This window comes from Staurois parvus, unplaced genomic scaffold (genome assembly GCF_062004578.1).
Source record: "Staurois parvus isolate SC_StPar_1 unplaced genomic scaffold, SC_StPar_1.0 ptg000207l, whole genome shotgun sequence".
Taxonomy (NCBI): Eukaryota; Metazoa; Chordata; class Amphibia; order Anura; family Ranidae; genus Staurois; species Staurois parvus.
Window position 1 is genome coordinate 2,550,799 of NW_028318003.1, and position 20,252 is coordinate 2,571,050.

A 20,252-nucleotide genomic window follows, 5' to 3' on the forward strand; every position below is an offset into this window, starting at 1 on the left:
GGCGACTTAAACAAAAGGTTGATTTACCAACATAACAGAGCCAGTTTGCTTTGCAATGTGAATTTTCACTAAGCTACGGTAAGTAGATAAGACAAATCTTTGTTCAAATCACCCATGCAATCATGTGCAAGCAAAAAATTTTTTTTTTTTTAGTTTTTTTTTTTTTAATTTCTTGCATTATTTGGTATTCAAAGTAAACACAATACGTAAAATTTGAAACAAAATATTACCTTTCTTTACATCACCATATAATCAGATTTAGACAGTAAGAAATGTTACAATGTACATACTGTATTTTTCTGAAAAAAATCATATTTCTTTTTTACTAAGACCTCCCAATGCCTAACACTAACCATGCATTGCACGTGGCGTGTGAAAGAACAGTAGTGCACTACAAAGAAACTGCATGTGACATTACGTGATCCCTGTCGGACATGTGTCACTTTAACAGGAAAGTATAATGACTGAGCTACAGGACGAATGGCTAGAGTAGACCTTTTGAGGGAAAACGCTTCAAAGACACAACTCTGTTTATGTCAGTATCAGAAGTATAAAAAAGTTTTTTCGGTGAGCTTGTCATTTCCAGATGTGTAATCTCAGGGGGTCTGGTTATAAATAAAATGAAGGAAGGAAATGGGAAAAATGTCAAAGATGTAATCCACAGTGCCCAGATTTCAGATTATGTTTTTTAATTCTTGCAGAGCACAAAACTTGCTGACTAAAAAACCATTATATCACAGACAGACAGATCTTTCCTTTAACAAGTTTGATGGTTCAATTGGAACTAGTTAGAAGTGAAGCTGGGGAACACAATGAAGTCACACAGAGCAGGTCAACATTGTTAGTACCCATCTCTAATCATTATTTTACACTTGTCAGAATGCCAGCGGCTGTGGCTCCAGCAGGTTTAGTGTTCTATATCCCAGGGATTCCTACTTAGCAACAAATGATATGAATTTTACTGACTGTGCAAGGAGGACTATTAGTTTCATTGTTTACTCAGGTGCAAAACTGGATGCAATTTGATTAAGAAATGCACAGCAAGTGAGTTTGTTACATTTATTCCTCTGCAGTATTACCAGAGACTTCTGAAAACTGTAGGGTCCCTTTCACACAGGCCGGATTTGTTTTTCTCATCAGAGGATCTGTCTGATCCACTGCTGAGCTGAGCGTAGCAGGTGGATGACAGGTCCATGTCCGCTCCACTTATGCAGGACAGAAAGAGCCACAGCCCGCTCTGCTCTATGGGCAGTCGGATGTAAACACATGGGCTGTTCATTTACACCCGACTGCCCTCTGATCCGATTGCCCTGATGAAGGGGAACAGATACCCCTCCTGCTTGTTTTTTGCCATATCGGATCGGATTGCAGGTAGGCGGTTGTAAATGGGCAAAAATTTATCTACATCAGCAGTTCATTAGAGGAGAATAGAGGGTCCAATTAGGTCTGCCTGAAAAACAGACAGGTGGACCCAATTAGACCGCTCGTGTGAAAGGGGCCTTGCAATGTTATGTTTTTTCCTTCACATGCCTTCATTATTACAAAAGAAGAGGATTTGAATGTATATGTTTGGGAGTGTTAGTGAAATGTATGCATTTTTGTGAGCGCTGAATTTCCATTCAGCACCCACATAGATAGAAGATGTCAACGTGACTTTCACTTATAGTACGTGACAGCAGGGCACACTTAGGGGTATCCAAAGAGCCCCACACAAATAATCTTGTTGGATATATTAGATTATGTTGAGAGTATCTGATTACATACTATGTACCTGTTTTGCAATACTATCAGTAAACTACAGTTGCAAGAAAAAGTATGTGAACCCCTTGGGATTACGTGGAGTTTTGCATGAATTGGGCATAAAATGTGCTCTGAACGTCATCTAAGTCACAATAATAGAAGAACACAGTCTGCTGAACATAATACTACACAAACATTAGATGTTGCCATGGTTTAATTTCACATAACATGTAAACATTCACAGTGCAGGGAGGAAAAAGTATGTGAGGCCCTAGCTTAATGACTTCTCCCAGAGCTAATTGGAGCCAGGAGTGAGCCAACCTTGACTCCAATCAGTGTGATGATATTGGATGTGTTGCTGACAGCTGTCCTGCCCTTAGAAAACACACACCTGTTTTGGGTTTACTGGTTTCAAGAAGCACTGTCTGATGTGAACCATGCCTCGCAGAAAAGAGCTCTTAGAAGACCTACGATCAAGAATTGTTGACTTTCATGAAGCTGGAAAGGGTTACAAAAGTATCTCCAAAAGCCTTGATGTTCATGTGTCCACGGTAAGACAGACTGTCTGCAAATGGAGAAAGTTTAGCACTGTTGCTACTCTCCCTAGGCGTGGTCATCCTGTAAAAATGACTGCAAGAGCACAGCGCAGAATGCTGCATGAGGTAAAGAAGAATCCCAGAGTGTCAGCTAAAGACCTACAGAAATCTCTGGCACATGCTAACATTTTTGTTGACACATCTACAATAAGGAAAACATTAAACAAGAATGGAGTACATGGGAGGACACCACGGAGGAAGCCATTGCTGTCCAAAAAGAATATTGCAGCACATTTGAAGTTTGCAATGGAGCACCTGGATGTTCCACAGCACTACTGGCAAAATATACTGTGGACAGATGAAACCAAGATTGAGTTGTTTGGGAAGAACACACAACACTATGTGTGGAGAAAAAAAAAGGCACAGCACACCAACATCAAAACCTCATCCCCACTGTAAAACATGGTGGAGGGAGCATCATGGATTGGGGCTGCTTTGCTGCCTCAGGGCCTGGACGGATTGTTGTCATTGATGGGAAAATGGATTCCAGAGTTTATCAAGACATTTTGCAGGAAAACGTACGACCATCTGTCCGCCAACTGAAGCTCCGCAGAGGATGGGTGATGCAACAGGACAATGACCCAAAGTATACAAGTAATTCAACAAAACAATGGCTGCAACAGCACAGAATACGCCTTCTGGAGTGGCCCAGTCAGAGTCCTGACCTCAACCCGATTGAAATGCTGTGGCATGACCTTAAGAGAGCGATTCACCCCAGACATCCCAAGAATATTGCTACACTGAAACAGTTTTGTGAAGAGGAGTGGTCCAAAATTACACCAGATCGTTGTGCAGGTCTGATCTGCAACTACAGGAAAGTTTGGTTGATGTTATTGCTGCCAAAGGAGGGTCAACCAGTTATTAAGTCCAAAGGTTCACATACTTTTTCCTCCCTGCACTGTGAATGTTTACATGTTATGTGCAATTAAACCATGGCAAAATCTAATGTTTGTGTAGTATTATGTTCAGCAGACTGTGTTCTTTTATTGTTGTGACGTATATGACGTTCAGAGCACATTTTATGCCCAATTCATGCAAAACTCCACGTAATCCCAAGGGGTTCACATACTTTTTCTTGCAACTGTATGTAAAGTTGTTTACTTTTTTATTTCTAATTGTAGGTGACTATTCTTAGTCCTGATTCACACTACTGCGACTTCTCATGCAACTTGCTGTGACATGTGACACAGAAAGGTACATGAAAAGTCAAAACACATTAATTCAATGGGTGCCATCTTAATTGCTGTGACTCAAGTTGCAGCAACAAAAAAATAGTTCCTGCACTACTTTTCTGTGTTTTCTGTGAGTGCCATAGACTGCAATGTTAAAATATCTGTGTGACATGGGGGTTGATTTACTAAAGCTAGTGCAAAATCTGGTGCAATTCTGCATAAAAACCAATCAGCTTTCAGGTTTTATTATCAAAGCCTAATTGAACAAACTGTAGTTAGAAGCTGATTGGCTACCATGCACAGCTGCACCAGATTTTGCACTCTCCAGTTTTAGTAAATCAACCATTTTGGCTTTTTCAGAGGGTTTTGTAAGTTCAATAATATGTCACTATAATATATCATACTCTGTATTGTTATGATTTGCCAATTCCTATGTCACATGAAAGTTGCACTGAAATAGCACCATGTTGCAAGCAAGTCACAATGCAGAGTCACACTGAAAGTTGCATGACTTTGGGGTCACAGCAGTGTGAACCGAGCCTTACTTACCTGTCCACACTCCTACTGGGAAACAAACAGCCATTACTTTCAGAAGAGTAGCTTCTTCTGTACATGTGCTTATGAAACTTCCTCGTGTGAGGCCATCTATTACACTTTGCAGTAGAGGGCAGTGTCTCTATAGCAATTAATGTGAATTTTCCGCATGCACAGAAGTTGCACTGCAGGGAGACTACAGCGGCAGCTTTGGGTTTCACAGCAGGGCACATGGAGGGGATCTGGCAGGCACATGAATAGGTAAGTATCAGACTTTACATAGGAACTTCAGTCCCGCTCCTTCCTCTTTCTTTTACTCCCTTTTACCTGTTATCCAGTGTTGTTGTCGATTTAGGTACTCATCTGCCCAGTAAATCCAGTCTTTTCCTGATGCAATTCACTGCTCATGTGTCCAAACGCATGCCCCACGATGTCATTTTTCCCTCTAACATCATTATGAGCCCAGCTGCCTCCTTCGTGCCCAACTGCCTTTTTCAGCACTTGGCTGTTGAGTACCTGCTCATGCATCCTCCTAGGATATGTGAAAAATATCTTTTAAATCATTCAACAAAAAAAAAAAGTCTGCTTTAGGGCAGTACTAGCTGAGTATCAATTAAAGGAAAATATATAAAGAGTACACTTACCCTTCAAATCAGTATAATGGAACTTTGATAAAACAAAATATTTTTGAACATTAAAGGAGAACAATTTATAGCAGAGTGCATACCACTACAATGTTACTGCAGCCATCATAAAATGCAGACCATGGTTCTGATTCTACATCATCCCACGGTGTCCCCCCTGTTTAATGCTGCACAGCTTTGATTGGCCATGTTACCCCACACTTTGTTCACTATCAATGGTTTTATGCTTGCTTTGAGTTGAGTCCCATAGCAAACAGAATGCATTGTACATTTGTAAAGCACAGCACTGCGCCTTTTAAACATATTGTCTTTTGTGTTTGCTTTTTTTTATGAAGAAGTGCGTGTGCCCCCTTAATGGGCAGCAGAGACCGGAGGTGACTCAAAGTTATAAAACACAGCACAATAGCAGTCAAGCTGTGAGCAGCACTACCATGTATAATCTACATCTGAGGTCTGTATAATGTATGCCTACGTGATGAAGGGAGGTCATATTGAACAGTTAGGTAAATACTGCAGTCATCTTGCAGTCAAAGTGTAACTGTAGGCAAACAGCTAAATATACAGTTCAAATACATACAGTATGTGTGAACTGTCTTAGCAGCAAACTAAAATTAGAATTCTGTTCATCCAGTTTTCTAATTCATGCAGGAAATCAGATAGTTGCACACCTGTGCCTTTGCCTGCTTCCACTTAGAGGTTCATGGATTACTGCGAATCCTGGAGTTAGGCAGTGTATAGATATACATTCAAGGGGCTCTCACCACCGATATCACTCAAAGAAGGAATTCTTGGCCACAATCCAACACGTTATGAATGAATAAAAATGAAGAAATGATTCTGCACCATTCCACTGTTATACAGGGCTTTTACCAAATGCAGTTAATCCATATAGGTCAAACACGTAGTAAATCTGGCCAATACTACCTTAGATTGTGCGCCCCTTGAGGGTTAGTGACTGATGTGAATGTACAATATGTATGTAAAGCACTGCATAAATTGATGGGGCTGTATATGTACCTAAAATAAATAAATACTGATCATTATACATTCAACTGCATTCTTCTGTAGGGTAGTCAGACCTAATCCAGGCACCTCTGACAGACACTATGCAAAGTCCTGAACATTTTCTTTTCTCTGCTGTTTATGGAGAGTGAAGAAACTTCACTGATGAGGTCACCTCTTTGCTCCTTTCTCCAATCAGTAAACTTTATTTGTTAGTTTCAGATAAGTACTGCAGTAATTAGCTACAGAACAGTGCCTTCCTCTCCCAGTCAGGGGTACAGGGTGTTACAGGGGGATCGTACAAAGATAGATTGGGATACTATTCAAAATCAATTTAGCACTGATTAAAATATAAAGGTAGATATAAAAGACAGCTCTGTGATCTTTTTTTAAAGGTGTTTATATTTTATTTCTTAGATATGTGACTTCATAGAAATGTAATAATAAGCACTGAATTGGTACTGGCAGTGGGAAAGCTGTACCAACAACAGCAATAACAATACAGACACCTAGTCACACACATTCACTCTCGTCCTCTTCAGCCCCACCAAGAACACAGCTTATAAGATACCATGTCCATCTATAACACAGCATTAGTTCTCACCCAACCATGGGTCCCATATCTCTTTGAATTTATAGGAGCACCCTCGCCCACTGAATATATTTGTACAGCTGTGCTCAAACGTTTGCATCCCCTGGCAGAAATTATGAAATTTTGGCATTCATGTTGAAAATGTGACTGAACATGCCAAAAAACGCTTTCATTTAACGATAGTGATCATATGAAGCCATTTATTATCACATAGTTGTCTGGCTCCTTTTGAAATCATAATGATAACAAAATTACCCAAATGACTCTGTTTAAGCCCTGGTTCACACTAATGCAGTGCAGAATTCGCAGCATTTTCAGTGCAAATTCCACACCGCATCAGAATCGCACTCCGTCCATGCGAACCGTTGCGGGGGTGTATATTAACCACTTCCTGTCCAGCTCATGTATATAAACGGCCGGACAGGAGCAGTGCAGGGGCGGGTGGCCGTTTATAAATGGCCTCCCCGCCCCCTACTTATGCAAGCTCCCTGGGAGCACACAGCACCGTGATCCGGTGCCCCTCCGGACACAGTGGAACACCGATCGTTGTACGGGACCTCTGTGCGAGGTCCCGATCATGTGATCACTGATTGGCCAATCAGTGATCACATGAAGAGTAGTAAGCAAGATGTCACTTCTGACATCATTGCTTACTACGTGTGAAATCTGTGAATGATCACAGAGGTCACATGGTACAAGGCTATTCACAACAGCCTTGCACCATATGACAAGCTGTGACCAATCACAGCTCACACAGTATTTCTCAATGGCTGCAAGAATGCAGCCAGAGAGAAGGAAAATTATTACTTTTACAGCCTTTATGGGTGTAAAAGCAATCAGTGTAAAAAAAAAAAATCTTCATAATCCCCCACAAGTAGTACAGTGTCACTATGGTGACACTGTACTGCTACGGTGACAGTATGTAAAAAAAACAAAAAACAAATAATAATATAATAAAATGAAAATGTAAAAAAAAATTAAAAAAAATTATAATTTTTGGTTATAAACTAATTTGTTTTTTTTTTTTACTAAAAAGATAACTGAATAAATTTTGGCCAAGATTTATGAAGAAAGATTATTTATTTGCAAAATTTTATAAGAAAAACACTTTTTTTCAAAATGTTTGGACTATTTCATTTATATAGCAAAAAAAAAAAAATTCTACTGGTGAATAAATACCACTAAAATAAAGTTTTATCTGTCTCAAAAAATGCTAAAAAATGTATATGGGTACAGTGTTGCATGACCGCACAATTGTCATTCAAAGTGTGATAGTGCTGAAAGCTGAAAAAAGGGGTGAAAGTGTCTGGACTTGAAGTGGTTAAGTTAACAACACCCAGAAAGTGGTCCGCAAAACACGGTGCGATGTGCAGAATTGGATCGCATAGGTGTGAATACTCATGCCATCCGATTCTAGTGCAGACCCAAAAAAGAGTCCTGCACCTTTTTGGTGCGGGGCGATTAGAGTCATACAAAATGTATGACTCCAATCGCACCGCACACAAATCGCATGTGATTTGCACAGGAATGCGGTGGGGTTCCTGTGCAAATCGCATGCGCTATTCCACACCGCACCGCATATATGTGAACCCAGGCTAAAAGTTTACATACCCTGGAATGTTTGGCCTTGGTACAGACACACAAGCTCACACACACAGGTTAAAATGGCAATTAAAGGTTAATTTCCCACATCTGTAGCATTTTAAATTGCAATTAGTGTCTGTGTATAAATAGTCAATGAGTTTGTTAGCTCTCATGTGGATGCACTGAGCAGACTAGATACTGAGCCAAGGGATGCAGAAAAGAACTATTAAAAGACCTTCTTAACAAGGTAATGGAACTTTATAAAGATGGAAAAGGATATAAAGGAGATCCAAAGCCCTGAACATGCCAGTCAGTACTGTTCAAACACTTAGTAAGAAGGGGAAAATGAAGGGATTTCTTGATAACACGCAAAGGTCAAGTAGACCAAGAAAGATTGCAGCCTCAACTGCCTGAAGAATTGTTCGGGATACAAAGAAAAACCCACAGGTAACTTCAGGAGAAATACAGGCTGCTCTGGAAAAAGACAGTGTGGTTGTTTCAAGGAGCACCCAACAATGGTAGCCCCCTGCCCAAAAAAAAAGGCTCTGCTACTGATGCTGGCTCCTGGCCGTCTGACTGCTCCTCTGGTATGACAGTCCTTAAATATGTAAGGAGCGGGGCCATCATGTATGTACCCCCACCCCATGTGACATCAATGACCCAGCATGCCCCGGTTGATGATGTCACCGGGTGGCCCCAGGAGCCAGCGTCTGGAGCGGAGCCTTTGTTTTTTATTGGGGGGGGGCAGTGCCGGGCATCGTGATTGACGTTGCATGTACTTCAGGGACATTCTTTTATTTTCCTTCTTTTAATACAGGACATGTCAAAGACTGTCTCCTGTCTTTTTTCACACTACACTTTTTTTTGTGAATGAGTAGCAGGACCATGTACCCTATACTCATTCACATGGGGGGGGCTTTCAGATTCCGATAAGCCCCCTGCCCGCAGACCCCCACAACCACAGCCCAGGGTTGTGGGGAAGAGGCCCTTGTCCCGATCAAAATGGGGACAAGGTGCTTTGGGAGGGAGCCCCTCCTGCCCCAAAGCACTCCCCCATGTTGAGGTCATGTGGCCTGGTATGGTTTCTTGATCTGCTGGGCTGCATACAATCTGTTTACATCTGTTTTTCATCCGTTCCGGGGTTTTTGCGGAAGAAAAACATGGTTTTCTTCCATTCAAAAAAACGGATGTTAATTGATGTGGACATTAATGGATGTAAAAAGATGTTCATCTGTTTACACCTGCAAGTCCATAGAAATACATGGGGACAACGGACAGATGAAAAACGGACATACGGAACACCTGTGTGAAAGGGGCCTTACAAAAGACTGCCGCTCTCATTGATGCTAAAGTGGGCAATACACAGTATTAAGAACTATGGGTATGCAGACTTTTGAAAAGGGTCATTTCATTGGCTTACTTCTTGCCATGGTTTTTTTTTATGATTGTACCATTCTGCTAAGACCTATATGATCCCATAAGAAATAAAAAAATGTGTTTTGCCTGCTCACTCATGTTTTCTTTAAAAATGGTGCATACTGTATACAATCCTCCAAGGGTATGCAAACTTTTGAGCACAATTGTATTTGTTTATCATTGACAAGTTTAATTGCCATATTGATGTGTAGTGGGTTCAGGTCTCACCAATGCAGTAGAATCACTTTCCAAACATAACACAGTATCAGCTGAAACAATCCTAGAGAACATGAGAGGAGAGGAGCGTATTGCTACAGAATATTCATCAAGAAAATCTCAGAGGTTAACAGTCCATAAGATGTAAAACATAACTGCACTGGGGGCAGTTGGAATGAAAATGTAAGCCAATCTTATGTAAACAATTTAGGGTATAGTAAAGCCTATGCCTAAATTAAAATTCTATCATTTTGTCCACTGTGCTTACAGTATATTGTCAGAGAACCAAGGCTACTCCAGCTCCAGCAAGTTCTCTCGGGATAAGTTAGGAATGTATGAAACCTATTTTTGGTAACAATCATTAAACGGATGAGGTCCCACTGTCTGCAAAAGGCTGTTAACTGCAGTGACCACTTTGGATTGTGTGTGATCATGCAGTAACTTTTCTAAAATACTATTTTGAAGAGTCACTGTAACAGACCCAAAAATACAATCTCACGCCATGTTGCAATAAAAAATATCTATTAAATTCTCTGTGTAAAATGTTTTGTTTTTTCCTGCAATTTGTAGGAAGCTCATGAAGGTGTTTTGATGCGAGATATATTTGATTACCAATATAGCCCACCATGCTGTATCAGGATGGGCATACAGTTCCCCCAACCTTTGGTTGTACCACAAAGATGATGTGGTGAAATTTATTTCAGGACATGTCCAAGAACAAATAGAGTGTTAAGCCAAGCCAAAGCAGAATTATTATTTATATTGGGAAACCATCCTTTGCAAGTACTAGCACTTCACTTTCATGAAGTACTAGCAGAGGTTCTCAGTGGTAAATTATGTGGTTGCTTATAAGAACCCAAGGTACCCAATGCCACCAATGCTGCATCATCTTCATTTGGTGGTAACCACCAGTCGTGAAAGAAAGCCAGCTGGAAGGCTAGCGAGTAATGGAAAAAATATGGAATGTGACAGACTGCCCACTGCTACTGGAGCTTGTAGGCCCACCTAGGAGAGGCAGGGTTGGGAGTCACTCCAAATAAAAAAGGAAATGACAGAGTCAATATGTGCAAACCACAATTTAGTAAGAAATATCAGGGATGTTTTAAATAAAAAAAGCTGTGTAATCATTAATAAATCATTAAATGTATTTTTTAAATGCAAGTACCTGAACTTGAACTGGCAGCTTCTTGCAGTCCCTGCACAGCAGGGCTGGAATGTGAGGAAGAAGCAGTACAAGGAACCAATCAGTTCATGTAATGACAGAAAGGGAAAGCAGAGTAACAGAAAGATGAGCTAATTACTGTGCTGTTTCTCTTTTCACTGTCCATTCACAGGTCCAGGACAACCAGGGCTCAGAGAAAGGGATTAAATGGAGCTCAGCATAAGAAAAAAGTACTATGCGGAAATTCTGGATTGAAGGCGAACAATGTAATCTCGTTATTTTTTGCTAGAGTTCTGCTTTAGGTATTTTAATGAATACAAAATTGAATAAATTGGTTTCCTGTATATCTGTCTATACTTAAACATTTATTGAAAATCAACACTAAAAATCCAAATATATTCCAATCAATAAACATCACATTTGCATTTATATAGTGTAAGGTCCTCTAAACAGAGTAGTGCAAAACAAACTTGAATACAGTGGCTATTCCTCTAAAATTCCCTGGAAGAAATGATAAAATGTTACATGATCTGCACCTGCTAAAATAATGGTTTCTCCTTCAGCAAACATGCACGCTAGTGTATCACTATCACAGCACATGCTGTGATACAAAGCCCTGTCTTTGCCCTGTACTGACAATGGAGAACAAAGAGATATCATATCTGTAATCTTTGCCTTTTTGGGATTGGTTTGTATATGTAATTATGTCAAATTCATAGCATCTTTATCGAAAATCTATCAGTTTCTGCACAAAACTTTCAAAATAACATTGATTGAGAGAATCACTGGAGCCAGAGGTAAAATGTGCTTTGCATGAAATATTTATGGCTATTTTCATTCTATTTGCTTTGGCTTATTTTTTTAGCAAATGTGAGAAATGTATAATCAGATTAGCACATTTCTCTCACATACACATCATTTACAAAACCGGCTGTGTAATTGCAGCCAATTTCACATACAGTGCAAACAGCAAAGCTGTTGTATGCAACCCACAGGGACTAGTAAGCCTTTTTTACTAAATTGCATTAAACAAATGATTGATATACATTCACTTCTGCTTGATAATGAGTTAGTGCACTTTGCCTCATTTAATGACAGCCCTGCTGGTTGTATACCTTTACCTCCCCATGTGTCAGCTTTGGGTGCCGAACGCTCAACCAGCAAGCACCAGCGCTGTCAAGTGGGAAGAAGAGGTCAATGCTTTGGAATTTTCTTTTATTCCCTGGGGCCACATGGATCGCTGGGAAACAAGGGGAAGGTGAGTATTAAAGTGAATCTGTTGCTTTGTGCTGCATCAGTAAAGCATAAAATCACTTTCCCAACATCTCGCCAGAAAGCCCATGACGTCACCCTTGCCTAGGTGCCACTGGTGGAAGCTGTAAGGTAAGGTGAACATACTTTTCAATTTTCACCAAATGTGTGTTTTTTTTGTTATGTGTAACTTCATTTTTTTTACATGAGAGGAATTTTGAGAATAAGTGGACCTTTAGTTTTGATGCTACTTTGACACTTCTGTAAGAAAATACAGCCAGCTGCTCCCTGGAATACAAGAAGATGAATACTTACTATTTTAGCAAGCAGCAAATGAAATCTTCTCTGTCTATATCAGCTTCAGGCACCAATGCTTTCCGACACTTCTGGGTGTGTCGAATAGCATGTCCCTCACTAGGAGCCATCATTCCTACCTCTGTCTATGTCCGTACACCAAACAGTGGCCAGTGGGAAGAATCATGACTCCAACAGGGAACAGCCTAACAAACATACCTGGAAATGTTGGATAACCAGGATTTGAAGAAGACAGAAAAGATTTCACTTGCTGTCTGCTGGAAAGGTAAGAAATCCTCTTCCTGTACTGCAGGGAGCAGCTGGCTGTATTTTATTAGAAAGGTGTCAGGATCGCTTTAAGGCAATCATAATCATGCACAGCCTGATAATTGCAAGTGATCTGACTCCAGCATTACTTGCTACGACTGGTAAACAATCTGGTCATGGGCCATGAGGAACTCTAGAGGGCAATAATGAGTACTTAATTCTCATAATCACACAGAATTTTTCCCAACACATTGGAATGTTTCTCCGCAACTCAGCACCAATGGCTCCCTTTTCTCTACTGACAATGGAGCCAATTTTCACCATGCAGGTGGTGCATCCACTTCACCCAACACAAGAGGACCGAGTCTCCGCTGGCACAGCAATGGGAGAATAGAGAGAACAGAACAGCCATCTCAGTCTATGACAATCTGCCTGTCTATGAGCTTCCTTTATTGTATTTCAAATATGCTTATTATACGCATACATATTCATGCTGCAATCTTGTGTTTGGATTACTTTGCATAAAATTAGTATGAATAACAAACTTCCACTGCATCTGTCTTGTCACCTCTGTTCACAGCCGGGCCCATACTCCCAAAAAGTCTGTGTGTACCTACTCACACTATATAGAAACAGATGCAGCATGTGTGAGCACGCGTATATATTTATTAGGAACTATCAAATACTAGAGTTAGGTAATAATATATTGAATTATATATGTTGCATTGTATTTATAATATATATACAGTATATATATTTATTTGTAAAAAATTTTGTAATCTGAACTCACCAATATTATTAGGTTAAAATAAAATATATATGAGTGGGTATATATATATATATATATATATATATATATATATATATATATATAACCACTAATATAGATAGATAGATAGATAGATAGATAGATAGATAGATAGATAGATAGGATAGAATTATGTATAATTACCTATACTACATATGGAATGTGTTTTATATATATATATATATATATATATATGTATATACATATATATATGTATATGTATGTATATATATATATATATATATATATATATATATGTATATATATATATATATATATATATATATATATATGCCTCCCTTTTTTTGTAACCTAACTGTAATATTGGTGAGTGTAAATATTAATATTTGTGTAAAATCACTCAGATAGATAGATAGATAGATAGATAGATAGATAGATAGATAGATGATACATAGAATTAGATATAATTACTTTACTTATTCTTTTTTAATCTGAACTTGCCAATAATACAATTAGGTAATCATTTATGGGCACCCATATGATTAGATAGATAGATAGATAGATAGATAGATAGATAGATAGATAGATAGATAGATAGATAGATAGATAGATTTCAAGTATATACAGTATATACAAACATACATAAATATATTTCTTTATTTTTTGTTCATCTGAGCTCACCAATCTTCCAATTAGGTAACCATATATGGACACCCGTGTGACAGATAGGTAGGTGGATGGATGGATGGATGGATGGATGGGATTTGGCACTAATATGAAAGTTGGCCAGCGGATGAGTAGCAGCCCATACCCCTGCAATATGAGAAGACATGAGATTAACATTTGGCCCACCCTGTCTGCTGCACAACACCAATCCAGTAATTACAGCTCAGCCTCGGCTGTCTCCCCTTCCCAGGACTGGCAGGGATGGCTCCTATAGGGATGAGTGTAGGGATTTGGGGACGCTGCACCTGGCTCTCAGTGTAGACTGATGACACTCCAGTCATGCACAAGGCTCCCTCTGCCACACAAAGTGGCCCCTTTAACCCCTTGAAGGGCGGCAGTGTCTCTCCAGCAATAATGATTCCATGGTGCCCAGTCAGTCCACTCCATTGTACTCACCCCCAATTCTACACACACCTGCCACCAGAATTTTCCTTCCTTGACACCCCGTCCCCAGCTCAGTAGTTTGTAGTACACAGAGAAGGTGACAACGTTGTTTTGTTACCTTGTCAGTAGGTGTCAGCGGGGCTCAGTACATGGCAGTGTCCTCGGGCAGTCAGGAGAAGGCTTCCTCTAGTCGGAGGAGGTGATGGCAGAGCCGGGGGCACAGTCCGTGTCTTCCCTCTCCTTCTCTTCCATCCTCATTGTCCGCACACCGTCATGTCCCCGCTCCTCCGTCCTCCCTCATGCAGCACACGCAGCATCTGGCCGGTGCAGACGCAGACAGAGGCGCCTTCTTCTCCTTCGCCGACAGCCTGCACTGACATGGAGAGGAGAGAGGAGGGGAGGGAGGGAAAAGGGGGGCTCTGAGAAGAAGAAAGGAGGGATTAGGTGAAAGAAGGGGCTGAGGAGAGGAGGGGGGGATGGCTACTTACTGAACAAGTGACATAGGGACATGATGGAAAGAGGAGAATGACGTCAGGGGAGAGGAGTGAGGAGAGGAGAGCTCCTCAGGTAAAGGGACTGCCATGGGAGGGAAGGATGAAGCCTCATATAGCAGGGAGGTGATTAGGATAATGGGAGAGGAGTGCAGGCATTGGGGTAGGTGGGGGGGACTTACCTGAGACAAGGATGTCTGGGGTCACCATGGTCCACATAGAACAATATGAGGAAACATCCCATAGCCGGCCATTACTGGAGGATGCCAGCACCCAGTTGGATTCCATAACAATCTCAGGGCTCATTCACACAGGCTCCTACAACACCATGTTTAGATGCATACAGTGTATAGTTATGTACACAGCCAAGGCCTCAATTACATGGGCGTATAGAAGAGTTCGTTCACTTTTACCAAAAAATCTGCCAATGCAGATAAGGGACATCTGTAGATTAAAACAGACCTGCAGCTCGGAGCAGCGTTCAGTAACGCCCTTGTTATAGGTGGAGGCCATTTACATACCTCATGAAGCCTGACTGGAAAACTGCAAGGACATTGCTGAGAGAGTCGCGTCATTACTGCTCACCTCCACCATCACTGGAGTCAGCCATCAAGCACTGAGCCAAAAGCTACTATCAGAGGAGAGAAAGGGCATGTGAGGCATCAAAGAAAGAGCTGACTCCTGTGATGGTGGAGGTGAGGTAACAGCTGGGCCTCTCTTAGCAACATCCTGGGAGTATTCCAGTCAGGCTTCATGGGGCACATAAATGGCCTACACCTATATAGCAAGGGCATTATTCAGCTTTACTCAAAGCCTCACAGCTTGTTTTCATCTACAAACACCTCTTACATGTACAGGCCGTTTTTTGGAGCGGCTGCCCACAGTTTGACCTCTGACGGGTGCAGGTGCACGGCCCCAAATTCATACAGTGTGCGTATGGGGCCGTGAAAGTGCATGGATGTCAAATTGGGAGCAGCAACTGCGTCCCCAACTGACATGAAAGGGACTGCCTGGATGCGGATGTACAGAACATCTGTGTGCGTAAACAGCCCTCAAACAGGATACACATGCACAGGTGAATGAGGCCAAAAATTAGTATAAAAAAGTATGCATGGCATTTAGCATCATACAAAAAAAAAAATGGATACTGCTGCATCTAGGGCTGTATATTTCTTCAATTTGTTTGTTTTTTTTTTAATTGTAAAAATGTTATTACGAAGAACAATGACCATAAAATTTGGCCAACAAGTCAAATGAAGAAAGACAATATACAGTAAGTGTAAGCTGGGAGAGATCTAACAATGTTGAGACTAATGGTGTATATTGAGAAACATTTACTGTAATGGATGGCCATCGGACTAGGAGGTACCGTGGAAAGGAAAGAGGAGGAGGCCTCAATTTGTAGATTAGTATATGCAATTCAATTTACGAGGGGTGTGAAATGTCAATTGGAGGATAATTGGTTAAGAGTCTGAGTAGATACCATTGAGTATATTGAATGCATTGTATTATAGATTGTTGCCTTTCTTCGAGTAAGGTTTAAATGAAGGATTCCCAAATGTTGAAGAAATGTTGAACCTGTAATTCCCTAGGCAAGTAGGCCTCTACCCATTCCATGTAAAAAACGTAGGACAATTTAGCTATGAATAAAGAGATAGGAGTGGTTCCAGGTAGATCCACTTCTGTAAAATAATTTTTGTGCCACAAGGAATATAGTAGTAAGGAGTTTCTTGCAGTCCCTTGAGATTTCAATGCCCTGGAAATTGATTAGGCCAAAAACAGCCCATTCAGGCTTTAGAGGTAGTTTACTAAGAATGTGGTAGCATAATGCACTACGGAGTTCCAGAAACGTTTGGTCCCGGGGCACGATCAAAAAGCATGGAGCAGGTCCGCATCTAATTGTCTACATTTCAAACCGCAAGAAGAGGAGCTTAGGCCCATACAGTAGGAACGAAGAGGTGATGTATAAGAGTGATGGAAGAGTCAAAGCATCATTTTGTGGTACATTGTGGCCTTGATCGTGCCCCAAGACAAATGCAGTAATTTTAATAGAGTATCATCTGAAAGCTGGGGGAATTTTTTGGTCCATTTGTTAAGACCAGCTGGTGAAGAAGAGTAATCTAGAGGCTGTCTGATATTTCTGCAGATTGTACATATGCTTGCACATATAAAACCATTAGAAAAAGTGTATGTGTCTAAATACATCTAAATGTGAGAATTTTAGGCATGTGTTTTACACAGGGCCTTCTGATAGCTCTGCCAACAAGAGTCTGCATTCCATGCAGGAAATACGCATATACCAGTGTGAATGAAGCCTAAAGCTCACCATACAAGTTATAATCTGACTGTACAATTAACCTTAGATTTACCATACCTAAGTAATATGAGTCTAAGAGCAGAATTCAACGTATGGTTTTTTTGCATAGATATAATGGTTCACCCAACTATTTAAATTCCATACCTGTAGGATCCCTGTGGAAGCTGGGAATCACCATCATAGGCACTGAAATTACAGTGATTGCCACTGACTTCCATGTTCTTGTGTTTTCCAATTGGACAAGGTGAAGCTCGTGATGTCACATTCCCACCTCTACAGCTCATCCAATCAAAGAACACTTTGCAATCATTGAGAAAAAGGAAAGTTTTCTCTGAATAGTGCAATTGCTGAGTGAACAAGCAATCCCTCTGTGTTCACTAAGCAGCAGGTAGCAGTGCCTACTTCAGTGATTTCTAGATTCCACATGTATCCCATGGCTATGGCACATACAGTGTCTCACAGAAGTGAGTACACCCCTCACATTTTTGTAATTATTTTATTATGTCTTTTCATGTGACAACACTGAAGAAATGACACTTTGCTACAATGTGACGTAGTGAGTGGACAGCTTGTATAACAGTGTAAATTTGCTGTCCCCTCAAAACTCGACACACAGCCATTAATGTCTAAACCGCTGGCAACAAAAGTGAGTACACCCCTAAGTGAAAATGTCCAAATTGGGCCCAATTAGCCATTTTCCCTCTCCGGTGTCATGTGACTCGTTAGTGTTACAAGGTCTCAGGTGTGAATGGGGAGCAGGTGTGTTAATTGTGGTGTTATCACTCTCACTCTCTCATACTGGTCACTGGAAGTTCAACATGACACCTCATGGCAAGGAACTATCTGAGGATCTGAAAAAAAGAATTGTTGCTCTATATAAAGATAGCCTAGGCTATAAGGAGATTGCCAAGACCCTGACACAGCTGCAGCACGGTGGCCAAGGCCATACAGCGGTTTAACAGGACTGGTTCGATTTAGAAAAGACTTTGCCATGGTCTTCCAAAGAAGTTGAGTGCACATGCTCAGCATCATATCCAGAGGTTGTCTTTGGGAAATAGACATAAGAGTGCTGCCAGCATTGTTGCAGAGGTTGAAGGGGTGGGTGGTCAGCCTGTCAGTGCTCAGACCATACGCCATACACTGCATCAAATTGGTCTGTATGGTTGTTGTCCCAGAAAGAAGCCTCTTCTAAACAGTTTGCTGAAGACAAGCAGAATAAGGACATGGATTACTGGAACCATGCCCTGTGGTCTGGTGAGACCAAGATAGACTTATTTGGTTCAGAGGGTGTCAAGCGTATGTGGCGGCAACCAGGTGAGGAGTAAAAAGACAAGTGTGTCTTGCCTACAGTCAAGCATGGTGGTGTGAGTGTCATGGTCTGGGGCTGCATGAGTGCTGCTGGCACTGGGGAGCTACAGTTCATTGAGGGAACCATGAATGCCAACATGTACTGTGACATACTGAAGCAGAGCATGTCCACCTACTACTTTACATTGTAGCAAAGTGTCATTTCTTCAGTGTTGTCACATGAAAAGATATAATAAAATATTTTCAAAAATGTGAGGGATGTACTCACTTCTGTGAGATACTGTACATGCTTACATGTAACTATTAACCTCCCTGGCGGTATGATTATTTCAGATTTTTGGTGCTGAAAGCGGTACCATTATTTTGCATAGAAATATGTAGTTTTTTTATTGTAGGCTGTAATTTTTAGGAATAACTCACTGAAATCTGTCCGAACAAGAGTCTATTAAACATCCCCGGTATGATAAAATTTGAAACACGAAATCATAAATTATAATTTAATAAATAATCATAAAAAATAATAATATAATAATAATACATTTAATTCAATAATATAATCAAACCGAAAACACTGAAATTTGAAATAGAGCGCCAAGTTCGTACATTGCTGAGCAAAGTCGCAAAATCGTTTTCAGTGTCTGATGACGAATTTCCCCCACGAATCATTATCACTCAATTCTGCAAGTGGTTCTGATTTACTATCGCTGTTCTCTAGCTGGTCTAAAACTGCTTTTGACCTAAAGGGACATTTTTTGGACGCCATGGATTTTTCTAAGTTTCCAGGCAGAAAGACAGACAAAATGTAGGCAGGGCACAGGACAAAGCACTAGGGACAATATGTATGTGAAATGGGTTGAAACAGCAATGTTTTACTGTGAAAAATGTGTTTTGAAAAAAATGAAATTTTTTAAAATTTTCAAATTTCCCGCCGCCGCCGCCGCCCGTACGTCCCGACGTCACGGGGACCGGAACACAGAAGCCGGATGCCGGCATCAGCCGGAGGAGATGGCCGGGGACGCTTCAGGGGACACATCGTGGGAGCGAAGGACAAGGTAAGTGCTGCAGGGACTCCTTATGCAGCGCCGCATGGTAAGCCCGAGTGTAGCTCGGGGTTACCGCTTTTGGTACTAAAACTCTACCCCGAGCTACACTCGGGAATACCGCCAGGGAGGTTAAATAACAAAAAAAACAGCGCAAAAATTAAATACATAAAAATAATCACAAATAAATGTCCGTGCAAAAATATATAATATTTCAAACATAAGTCCTTATTTTCCCAAAAGGATTTTCAAAACAATATTCCAAAATGTGCTTCCACCTAATCACCACGTGAAAAATAATATTGACCGCACTCACCAGATGGAGGTGAGTAATAAGCCTCATAGGATATAATGGATCCTATAGCCCCTCAGGAGGAACTCAAATCGCCTTCACCCTGCTTAGATACAGCAATCGACTCCACTCTACTTCTCCATGGAATCCTCAATAATGTGCAAGGAAAGAAAGGCTACATAGTGTAATACTGCTACTCAATACCATATAAATCAATAGAATAAGGACACTCACATGTTTCAATAAAATAACAGGCCTTGTTTAATAGCCTCAAAGGCTTCAAAGGAACAAGTTTCCAAATTGTAAATATAGGGATCTCACGCTTTAAGGATCACTGTAGAGGATGACCAGCTTTCCACCTCAAAAATGGCTGCTTTAACTGCAAAAGTCGGCGTGCGTTCCAAATACCGGAAGTGACATAGGCCAAGAAGACGGCAGACCAGAAGTGCATCAAT

The 20,252-nt window shown here is 40.8% G+C and overlaps 1 protein-coding gene across 6 annotated transcripts in view; it reads right to left on the reverse strand.

Moving 5' to 3' along the window:
* Nucleotides 1-14,926, reverse strand: part of GRIK4 (glutamate ionotropic receptor kainate type subunit 4) — a 475,013-nt gene extending 460,087 nt beyond the window's left edge. For 4 of the 6 annotated variants that reach the window (XM_089678554.1, XM_089678550.1, XM_089678553.1 and 1 more), the window contains exon 1: nt 14,468-14,926. The gene's annotated coding sequence lies outside the window, so the exon portion shown is untranslated. Of the gene's footprint in view, nt 1-13,920; nt 14,053-14,467 lie in introns of all 6 variants that reach the window. The other 2 variants (XM_089678551.1, XM_089678555.1) reach the window with 2 other exon arrangements.
* Nucleotides 14,927-20,252: the final 5,326 nt, after the last annotated feature.